The 11,735-nt window shown below is 36.9% G+C and overlaps 1 protein-coding gene across 4 annotated transcripts in view; it reads left to right on the top strand.

Moving 5' to 3' along the window:
* Fam120c (family with sequence similarity 120 member C) overlaps positions 1 to 11,735 on the top strand; it is a 183,886-nt gene that overhangs the window by 9,444 nt on the left and 162,707 nt on the right. The window lies entirely within an intron of this gene.

An 11,735-nucleotide genomic window follows, 5' to 3' on the forward strand; every position in this document is an offset into this window, starting at 1 on the left:
GTTTTGTTTTGGTACTGGGGATCAAACTCAGGACCTTACGCTTGTAAGGCAGGTGGCGGCACCATGGAGCTAAATCCCCGGCCCATTTTTGGTTTGTTTGTTTATTTTAAAACAGGGTCTTGCAATGTAATTCAGGTTGGCGTTGAACTCACTATGTAGCCTAGGCTGACCTCAAACTTGGGGCGGCTCATGTGTGCTACCAGGCCTGGTTAGGCATGCTGTTGGTTTTTGAGTGCTGGTTTTGTACCCTCTACTTTGCTGAATATCTTTCTTAGTTTTGGGAGTCATATGATGGAATTTTTTGCATTTTTTTTCCAGTACCAGGGATTGAACTCAGGACCTTACACTTGCCAGATAGGCACGGCACCACTGAGCTACATCCCTGGCTTTTTTGCATTTTCTATGAACAGAGATCATGTCCTCTGCAAATGGGGATAGTTTAACTTCTTCCTTTCCTATATTTTTTTTTTTTTTTTGGTGCTGGGGATCAAACTCGGGACCTTGCACTTGTGAGGCAGGTGGAGGAACCACTGAGCTAAATCCCCAGTCCTCCTATAATTTTTTTTTAAATTTTATTTTTCTTACTTTTAATGTAATATGAGTAGATAATAGTGAAGAAAATATATAAAATTTCTGTTTTAATTCTATGAAGAAAAAATTTCATAACAAAATAATTAGACAATGACAGTTAATGCAGTGTATATCATAATCTTAAAAGAATGGCCAAAATGTTGTTCAGAGTAGAAGTCATAGACAAAAAAGACTCTTGTAACAAACAAGAAACAAATAACAGCACAGAACTTTCTCTTTAATGAACTAAGAGAATCTAGTAGTATAAATGAAACAAATTAGCATATATATGAAATGTTTTTGAAACAATAGATAATTTGGGTAATTATTTGGACTTGTTCCTGCTTTCTATTTATCTTCTACTTTGCTCTTTATTTCTTTTTTTGGGGGGGAGTGCTCTTTATTTCTATATGCATATTTTGAGTTTCTCATATAAGAGAAAACATGCAATATTTAAGCTTGTGTGTCAGATTTATTTTGTTTAACCTTGTGTTCTCAAGTGTTACCATTTGCCTACAAATGCCTGAAGTTTATCTTTCTTTATGGCAGAGTAGTACTCCGTTGTGTGTAAATAACACCTTTTCTTTGTCCATTCATCTGTTGATGGACATATACACTGTTTGCAAGATCTAGTTACTATAAATTGTGCTCCTATAAACATGAATATGTATGTATCCCTCTAATATAATTTTAACTCTTTTGGGAACATAGCTAGGAAGAGGATAGCTAGGTCAAATGGAATTTCTATTTTAGTTTTCTTCAGGAATCTTCAAACGGATTTCCATCGTGATTGTACTAGATTATACTTACAACAGCAATGTAGAAGAGTTCCTTTTTTTCCCACATCTTTACCAACATTTGTTATTTGCTTTTTTGATAATAGCCATTCTATGTGGGATAAGATGGTGTCTCATTGTACCTTTTATTTGCATTTCTCTAATGGTCAGCAATGTTGAACATTTTTACATATATTTATTGGCCATTTGTACTTCTGAGAGATGTCTCTTTGTTTCTGTTGCCCATTTTTGATTGGGGCTTTTATTTGGGGGAGTCTACTTTTTTTGAGTTGTTTATATATTCTAGATGTTAGTCCTCTGTCTGAGGAATAGCTGGCACATTTTTTCCCCATTCTGTAAATTGCCTCTTGATGGTCTTTTGTTTTGTTTTTGTTTTTATTTTTGAGACAGTGTCTTGCTGTGTAGTTCAGGCTGGCCTAAAACTCCCAGTGATCCTCCTACCTCAGCCTCCCAAATGCTGGGACTGTAGGGTGCACCACCATGCCCAGCTGTAGGTTACCTCTTTACTCTGTTGGTTTAGTCTTTTGCTCTGCAGAAGCTTTTTAGTTTGATATGATCCTATTTGTATGATAACATTTGATGTTATTTCTTGTGCCATTGGAGTTCTCTTCAGAAAGTCCTTGCATACACCTATGACTTCAAGAGTTTTACCTCTTTTATCATCCAACAGATTAAGTGTTTCTGTTTTAACATTTAGATCTTTGATCCATTTTAATTTTAGTTTAGTACATGGTGAGATATATGGGTCTAGACTCAATGTTCTGCATGTGGATATCTATCCAAGCACTGTTTATAAAAGAGGCTGTCTTTCCTGCAGTGTATATTTTTGGCTTCTTTGTCAAAGATCAAATAGCTGAATGTGCCTGGAATTGTTTCTGCTTCCTCTATTCTGTTTCATTGGTGTACATACCTGTTTTTGTTACAGTACTATACTGTTTTAATGACAGAAGTGTTGTAGTATAACTTCAAATCTAGGATTGTGATGCCTCTTGCTTTGATTTTTTTTTTTCGGTTTTTGACTTTTATTAGTACATAATTGCAGTATGTAATGATTACATTCACTGTAGGTAAATAGTATATGTACATAACACATTTCAGACAAGATTGGGTGCATTCAGGGTGGTATGAATGTAGACACATTTCAGTTCCTTTCTTTTACCCCCTCCTTCCACCTGCCTTTTATTTTTCCAGCATCAGATTCATTTACCTTATAAGACCTTATAAAGTTAATTATGTATACAGATTGAAAACCAGATTAATAGGCCAAAGAACACATAAAACATGTAAGACAAATGTACTAAGTCAGAGTACACTTTTAGATACATTGTCCATGCTGGATTTCAGTATCTTTTTTTCCTTTATTTTTCTTCTGTTATCTGTATTTTATTTCCACATATATATTTTTTTCATATAAGAGAAACTATGCGATATTTAAGCTTGCATATCTGAGTTACTTTACTTAACATTATAGTCTAAAGGTCCATCCATTTTCCCACAAATCACTCAAGTTTATCCTTCTTTATGTCAGAGTAGTACTCCATTGTGCATGCATAAATACCACATTTTTAATCCATTCATCTCTTGATGGACATATAGGCTGTTTCCAAGATTTAGTTATTATGAATTGTGCTGCTATAAACATGGGTATGTATATAATACTGAGGTATGGTGTCTTTACCTCTTAAGGGAAGATTGGTGCTTATCTGATTTTTCATGTCTATTAGTATTTGTTTTATGAAGTTGGGTGTGCCAGTATTTGATGCATATTTGTTTATAATTGTTAACTCTTCCTGTTCAATTATTCCCTTAACTAATATGTAGTGACCTTCTTTGTCTCTTCTGATCAGTTTTAGCTTGAAATTCACTTAGTCTGAATTTAGGATAGCAACTTCCACTTTTTTCTGGGTTCCTATTGCATAGAATATTGTTTTCTATCCTTTGATTTTTAATCTGTGAGTATCTTTTTGAATTAAATGTGGGGTTGGTTTTTTGGGATTTTTTTGGTACTGGGGATTGAACTCGGGACCTTGCGCTTGCGAGGCAGGCGGCAGAGCCACTGAGCTAAATCCCCGGCCCTAAATGTATTTTTTGTATGCTGCATGTTGTTAGGTTTTCTTTCTTGAATCATTCTGCCAATCTGTGTCTTTTGATTGGGGAATTGAGACCATTCACATTAAGAGTTATTACTGAGAAGTATTGACTTACTCTCCTTATCGCATTATTTTCCTGTTGCTGATTTCCTCATCTTTTCCCTTTTGCTTAGCTGCTCATCCTGCCAGGTATGTTGATTCTTTTTGACTTATTGATATTGTTGGCTTCATTGTCTCTTTCTAGGATATCCTTGAGAATTTTTTGTAATGCTATTTGGTGGTCATGAATTTCTTGAGGCGCTTCTTGTCTTAAAAATACCTTAATTCTCCATCAATTTTAAAGGAAAGTTTGTAGGATACATAAGTAGGTGTTGGAAGTTGTTATCTTTCAGGGCTTGAAACACTTTACTCTGAGCCTTCCTGGACTTCTAAGGTTGTATAGAGAAGTCTGCTGTGATTCTAATGGGCTTACCTTTGTATTTGCTTTTAAGATTTTGCTCCTGTGATGGATTTCTGGAACTTTAAGTGTAATGTGGTCTGGAGAGCTTCTCTTTTGGTCATAGCTGTTTGGGGTTCTATATGCCTCTCTTATCTGTATATGTATTTCTTTGCTTATATTTGGGAAATTTTCTGCCATTATTTTTGTGAACAAGTTTTTTATGCCATTTGTATTGTCTTATGATTTTTCACTCATTCCAGTTATTCGTAAATAAGTCTTTGCATCATTTAGCAAGTGTTGGATTAATTTTTCATTTTATTTTGTTGTTTTTAGGGTGTCTTTGAAGGCATCATTGTCTTCCTTTTCCGAAATTCTGTCCTCACATTGATTCAATTTGCTTTGGGTGTGGTTAATTATAATCTTTTGCTACAGCCCCAAGATTTGACCACCTTGGTTATTTTGGGTGGGACAGATGCAGTGTAGTTAGCCCAGTAACCAGGTTCTCTGGGAATATACTCTAGTATTTTCAATGTCATAAAGGCAATCTGAGTGATAGCTTACAGAGAAAAAGTGACAATTATGTGACCTTGTTAATAAGCAAAACAGCTATAGTAGTATTTTCTAAGACAGATCAGATATGAACATACCGTAAGAACCAATTATGTACCACCTTTAATTCTAAAGAAAAAGCCATCAATTATGATGTAAACATTAAGGCAACCCAGCTATTGACTTGCAGCTAATATGTACTAAATGCAGCAGCTATAGCTCTACTAATGGTAGAAAAGAATTCAACAGTAATTTTACAGAGTTCATTATCAAAAGATTAACACAGCTCTATGATTATGGTATTAAAAATTTAGGGTTTGGAGCAGCTGGGGATTTAGCTCAGTGGTTTCACTGCCTGCTGCGCAAGTGCAAGGATCCAAGTTCGATCCTCGGTACCAAAAAAATAAATAAATCAGGGTTTGGGAATGGGGAAAATGCAAAAGGAAAACTTTGAAACCTTAAACTCACATGAGAAGGAGGAGAGAGAAGTGGTACAAAGGATCTTATTGGGTATAGAAGGATGTCTATAGAATTAAGTAAAGGTAGGACAAAAAACTGGCAGGAAATAGAAGATAAAAGCAAAAAGAGGAAGAAAAGAAATTATATAGAGGTAAAAACAGGGAATTAAGGGGAGAAAATTTAAATGGGAGAAGAAGAAAAAATAGAGAAAAGAACAAGAGATTGAAAACAAGGCTGAATGACAAAGGAAGATTACCCAAGCCCCAGGAAACTGGTGAAGAAGACAGGAGAGAAGGGAAGGAGGGGAAGGAAGAAGAAGAAGAAGAAGATCAAAACCAAAAACAATGTTTACACTTGAAAAAAACAAAAACATCATCAAAAAACAAAAAACCCAAAAGTGATTTCAGGCCTGTGGGTATCTTCTGGGATCTACAGTTTTGTGGTAGTGTCCAATTCTCGGCGTGACTCTGGTATTGTTGGTATACAAAGGAGGCAGTCAGAGCCCAGATCCATGCTGAATAATTACCAGCAAGCCAGCAATAGCATTAGGTCAAGGTGCCAGTTCTGGGACTTCAAATCCACAAAAATTCAGGCTGAACCTGGCCTCTGATCATGGGGTTGAGGCCTGAGTCATTTAGCTTGTAACACTCTAGGTGTCTTTTGCTGGCCTGATCACACTCCCTGACCATTGACATCTCCTGTGGTTGTCCCTCACCCAGTAAGCCAACCCATGATGAGTCCCAGGTTCAGTTGGCCCCTTCCTAGAATGGCATCTGACTAAGCAATTTCTCCATGCTTGGACTGGAGTCACTTATCAGCTGTTGTAGTATCCGGTGATCCATCCACTGGTGTGTTTCTCTTTGAAGGCCTCTGGAGTTGCCTGCTTTCATTGTGTCTGTACATTTTGTCTTCCCTTCTCACGAGTCATGAGCCAGCAGCTGGGGAGAAAGTGAAGATTGCTCCTTCTTTTTTCTGTTGTGGTTTGTCCCTTCAATTTCTCTGCAATCTCCAATTTTCTTGTCAGATTCTTCCTGCATCCTAGGGATCCACTTCTCTCCTTTTCTTCCCCAAGTTGTTATTTTCCAGTGTCTGGATTTCGAGTCTTGGAGAGGCTGATATGTTGCTGCTTATCACCCTGCCATCTTCCTCAAAGTCCTTTTTTGATTTTTATTACCCAGGATTGCTTTTGTTATTCCGGGTCTCTTCTGGTTCCACATAAATTTTAAGTTTTTGTTTTTTGTTTTTTTGTACCGGGGATCGAACTCAGGACCTTGTGCTTGCAAGGCAGGCCCCGGAACCACTGAGCTAAATCCCCAACCCTCCACATGAATTTTAAGGATTGTTTTGTTTTCTCTATAGAGTGGTTCCTTGGTTCATGAACTTAATTCATTCCATGATTCTGGGTAAGATAGCCACATTTGTGTTCATGTGGGGAAGAAGACCACATTCATGTTTGTCACCTGAGGCAGAGTTCGTGAATGGAAGCAAAATTTTGCCAAATGCTTCTGTTTTCGAACTGAATTGTTTGCAAACAGATGTGTTCACGAACAGAGATATTATTGTGTCTGTGAGAAATTCTGTTGGTAATTTGATTGGGATTTCATTCTACATCTATATATCAGTTTCAGAGTATGACCCTTTTGATTGTATTAGTTCTGCCTATCCTGGAACAGGGGATCTTTCCATTTTCTGATGTCTTTCTCAGTTTCCTTTTTCAGAATGATGTAATTTTTACTTCACTCCCTTAAGTTAATTTTTTGGGGGGGGGGGGTACCAGGGATCAAACTCGGGACCTTGCGCTTGTGAGCCAGGCACCGGAACCACTGAGCTAAATCCCCAGCCCGTCCCATAAGTTTTCATATGGTTTTTTTTTTTTTTTTTTTGGTACCAGGGATCGAACTCGGGTCCTTGTGCTTGCGAGGCAGGCGGCAGAACCACTGAGCTAAGTTTTCATATGTTGTCCTGGAGTTTTCATTTAATTATAGGAACTCTCTTTTTCTTCCTTAATTTCTTTTGTGACCCATTTGTTGTTCAAGCGTGTGTTGTTTATTTCCATACGTTTGTGAAGTTTCTGTCATTTCTTTTGCTATTGATTTTTAGTTTCACAGCACTGTGATCTGATGATATGCATGGTAAAATTTTGATTGTTTTGCATTTACTTAAGCATGTTTTATTAGTATGCGGTCTATTTTGGAGAAAGTAGCACGTACGGCCTAAAAAAATGTATATTCTTTTGCTGGGTGGAGTACTGTAGATATCTATTAAGTCCATTTGTTCAAAGTCTTGTTTCAATACTGATATTTGATTTTTTTGTTTAGTTTATCTGTGTATTTGTAATAGTGCAGTATTGAGGTACTCCGTTATAATTGTACTGATGTTTATCTGATAATTTATCCATTCTTTGTTGTTTTATGTCCAGGTGCACTGTGATTTGGTGCATATATGTTTACAATTGTTATCTCTTCCTGTTGAATAATTCTGTTAAAGCAATATATAATATTCTTCTTTACCTCATTTATTTATTTAATTAATTTATGTTTGATACCGGGGATAGAACGCGGGACCTTGTGCTTGCAAGGCAGGCAGCAGCACCACTGAGCTAAATCCCCGGCCCTTGGATTTTATTTCTTGATCCATTCTGCTAATCTGAGTCTTTTGATTGGTGAATTGAGACCATTAGCATTGACAGTAATAGTTGTTAGATATTCACTTATTCCTGTCATTGTATTATTTACCTGTTTTTGTATGGCTTTCTTTTCCTTCTGCTTAATTGCTAGCTCTACCTGATGCATTACTTGTACTGGACATTTTTGACATTGGTGGCTTCATTGTCTCTTTCTAGAATATCCTTGAGAATTTTTTTGGAGTGTTGTTTTGGTAGTCATGCTTTTCTTTAGGGTCTCTTTTATCATGGAAATACGTTATTTCTTCATCAATTTTGAAAGAAATTTTACCGGAGAGATCAGTGAGGGTTGGGAGTTGTTTTTCTTAAGGGCTTGAAACACTTCATTCCAAGCTGTCCTTTCCTTTAAGGTTTGAGTTGAGAAATCTGTAATTTTGATATATTTTCCTTTATAGGTGATTCATTGCTTTTCTCTAATAGCTTTGAAGATTCTTTTCTTGTGTTGGATTTCTGGTATTTTCATGACAATATGGCATGGAGTTTTGGGTTTTTGTTTTGTTTTTTGGCTCCTCTCTCCCGCCTGGGATTGAACTCAGGACCTTGTGCTTGTGAGGCAGGTGCAGTGCCACTGAGCTAAATCCCTGGCCTGAGGTGTTTTTTGTTTGTTTGTTTGTTTTTGTTTTTTCGTGAGCATGACTATTTGGGATTCTGTATGCCTCACTTATCTGTATATCAATATTAATTTCTTTTTCCATGTCTGGAAAATTTTCTACTATTGGTTTGTTTACAGGTTTTTATATGCCCTTTTGTGCTATCTTTTGATTATTTTCATTCTAATTATTCTTATATTGGTCTTTCAGTCATCTAGCAGTGGTTGTATCCATTTTTCAGGTTCTCTTGTTTTTAAGGTATCTTTCATTAAGTGGTCGCTAACCTCAGCCCTGTCATCTAGATCTGATAGTGTCCTCACATTGGTCACTTCTGCTGCCCATACTTTCAATCGTATTGGGGGGGGTATGTTCTATTTATTAGAAATATTTTTCATGGTAATACATTATTTAACTTTCTATAATTAGAGGAAGAAAGTCAGAGTTCATACTTTATTTTTTAGTCTGACGGAATAAATATATTATACATATATCTCTTCCAAAGCCAGTGCACTTAGAAGTTTCTAATTTATGCACCCCATTGTTATAACCAAACAGTCAAATAAAAAAGCTGTACAGCACCTTCCAGAATCCACATGAGTACACAGTTATAGTAAAAAATGCACATTCCTTTAAACCTTTTACTTTCTCTTGAATTTATTTATTTGAGGTGAGGGTGTGGATATGGAAGTTGCAGTGCAGAATTATATTTATTTAGAACTTTCAATCATATTTTTAATCTTCTGGATTTCAGCTAGAATGTTTATATGGACTCCCATTCTTTTCTACAGTATGCTGGGCATTCATGTTTTGCATTCCTTACTTTAGCTCCACTAGATTTTTCCTAGTGTCTTCTCTAGGCTTGCTGATTATTTGTTTCATTAAGGTCATTATCTGTTTAATTATATTTTCTTTGAATTCACCAAGCACCTTATTGAACTGTTTTGTAACCTCCACTAATACCCTTTCAGACATTTCTGCAGTGTGGTTTATGATTTCTTCTCTCTAAATACCCCCAGGATCTGCTTTGGGGAAGCTGGGAGTTTTTGGAGGCATTTTGTTACCTTGTCTTCTCATGTTTCTATTTTTAAAATTTGTTTTCTATGCTGGGTTTTTTGCCCCTGTGCCTGGTTGTTGGGGAGTGTGCCATAGTATAGTATTGTTTATGTCCCTCGGGCAATCCAAGTAATGCCATACAGAAAAAAATGTAACTGACAGCAACAACTGGTTACTTTGGCTGTATTAGTAACATCAACGACAACAGTTTTGTAATATTTAGTGTTTACATTTAATCTGGATACTAAAAAACCCTAAGAAGCACTCATAAACCACCCTTAAAGCAAAGAGGTCTATGATTTTAGTATACATACTTAGGCAACCCAGATAGTGACCTACAATAAATCAGATCACTAGTTTCTGCTGGATGTAGGCAATGGTGCTAGAGCTCTAGAGATAGACTACTGGACTAAATGCCATCTCCTTTAGATCCACCCCCTCTGAAGGTTACACCCACCAAACTGGCCTCCCATCACAGAAAACAGGTTCCATGATCTTCCTGGCCTGAGCTTGAGGTTCTCAGGGGACCTTAGGAGATCACTGTGTAGCTCTCACCTTCTCCAAGCCTGTCTCCCAAGGCTGTCTCTCACCCAGTCTCTGTGGAAGGGTAACACTTCAGTCCTAGAATGAAATTCTCCCATGGGGTATTTGTCCTCTTCTCAGTCAGGTCAGTCTTTTGGTTGTCACCTCTGCAGCCCTGTGCTGAGGAGAACCAAGGTGCAGAGCCAGATAGGATTTGCTAGTTAGACCACTCTCTTCCTTTCCCACACAGTGCATGAGGCTGCCCGGACAGTGGGGCAGGGCCTTTCTCTTCCTCTCCAACAGAATGTGACAGGCTGTGGGTGGCAGCAGGGCAGGGAGGGTGGGTCCTTTCCTATACTTAACCCTTTTATTTCTTTGTCTGGCCTGATAGCTTTGGATAAAGTTTTGAGTACTACATTGAACAGTAGTGGTGAAAGTGGACAACCTTTTCAATTTTAGTGGAAAAGCTTTCAGTTTTTCCTCATTTAGTGTTATGTTAGCATTAGGTATGTCATAAATGGCTTTCATCATGTTGTTATAAGAGTTTTTATAATAAATAGATATTGGATTTTGTTGAAGGCTTTTTCTGAGTGTTGAAATTATCATGTCTTTTTTGTTCTCTTTATATGACCAATTCCATTTATTGATTTATGTATGTTGAGCCATCCTTGTATCCTGGGGATGAAGTCAACTTGGTCATGGTTTGTAATTTTTTTTTGTATTCTGTTTGCCAGTATCTTTTGTTTTGTTTTTGAGACAGGGTCTCATTATGTAGTTCCAGCTGGCCTTGAATTCACTATGTAGCCCAGGCTGGCTTCAAACTCATGGCAATCCTCCTGCCTCAGTCTCCCAAGTGCTAGGATTACAGGCCTATGCCATCATGTCCTGCAGTCTTTTTTTTTTCAATTCAGTGCATGATTTATTAAACTGATGCCCAGAACAGTGGCAAAAAGTACATAAAAAAGTACGTACAGAATACAGAATTTTAAAAAATAAGGAATCCAGAAACAAATCTTTCTGAAAATTTTGTCCATTAAAAATTTTCCCATGGGCCAGGGATTTAGCTCAGTGGCACCACGCCTGCCTGGCAAGTGTAAGGTCCTGAGTTCGATTCCCGGTACAAAAAAAAATTCTCCTAGCTGGGCATGGTGGTTCATCCCTATAATCCTAACACTCAAAAGAGTATGAGGCAGAAAGACCACTGAAAGTTTGAGGCCAGTCTGAGCTACCATAGTGAGTTTAAGGCCAGGCTGAACTGTATAGCAAGATCCTGTCTCAAAAATATAAAAATAAAAACTAATTGCTCCCCATGTTCAACATCACGGGTAACATGAAAGATGATGGCAGTGTAAAAAGAGGTAGTTAATCAGTATGTGATAGTAAATGAATTCTGGTCTAATAATTTTATGATTCAGTTAGGAAATGGCTCCAATAGAAAATAAATGTTAAACATTATTTGTTAGTACCAGTATATCTGTATTAATTCCAAATACACAGGCACAATTATTTGCATGTTATTCTTTTTTTTTTTTTTTTGTACCGGGGATCAAACTCGGGACCTTGCACTTGTGAGGCAGGCGGCAGAACCACTGAGCTAAATCCCCGGCCCTGCGTGTTAGTCTTCATTTTGTTTTGTTTTGTTTTGTACCGGAGATTGAATTTAGGACCTTGTGCTTGTGAGGCAGGCACGATACTTAATTTTATAATATGCACCCCACTGTTTTAAAAACTTGGGTATTATTTTATATATAACATTAGACATATGATAGCGTATTATGTACCTTAATAAATATTATATATAACTTGAATCTATAAAAATACAAACTCTCCAAACATTACATGAATATTCTAAATGGGAACTTACCATCTTCTCAGTGTTAAATAGATCACCTCACCTAAAACAGTATCTGGGTATGCAATAATAGAATGCAAATTGACTTTTTTTTTTGCATTGACTCTTAAGAATTTACTTAAACAATTATT

The sequence above is a fragment of the Heterocephalus glaber genome, unplaced genomic scaffold, assembly GCF_053883595.1.
Source record: "Heterocephalus glaber isolate CG9 unplaced genomic scaffold, H.glaber_assembly_v1.0 deba00001545, whole genome shotgun sequence".
Taxonomy (NCBI): Eukaryota; Metazoa; Chordata; class Mammalia; order Rodentia; family Bathyergidae; genus Heterocephalus; species Heterocephalus glaber.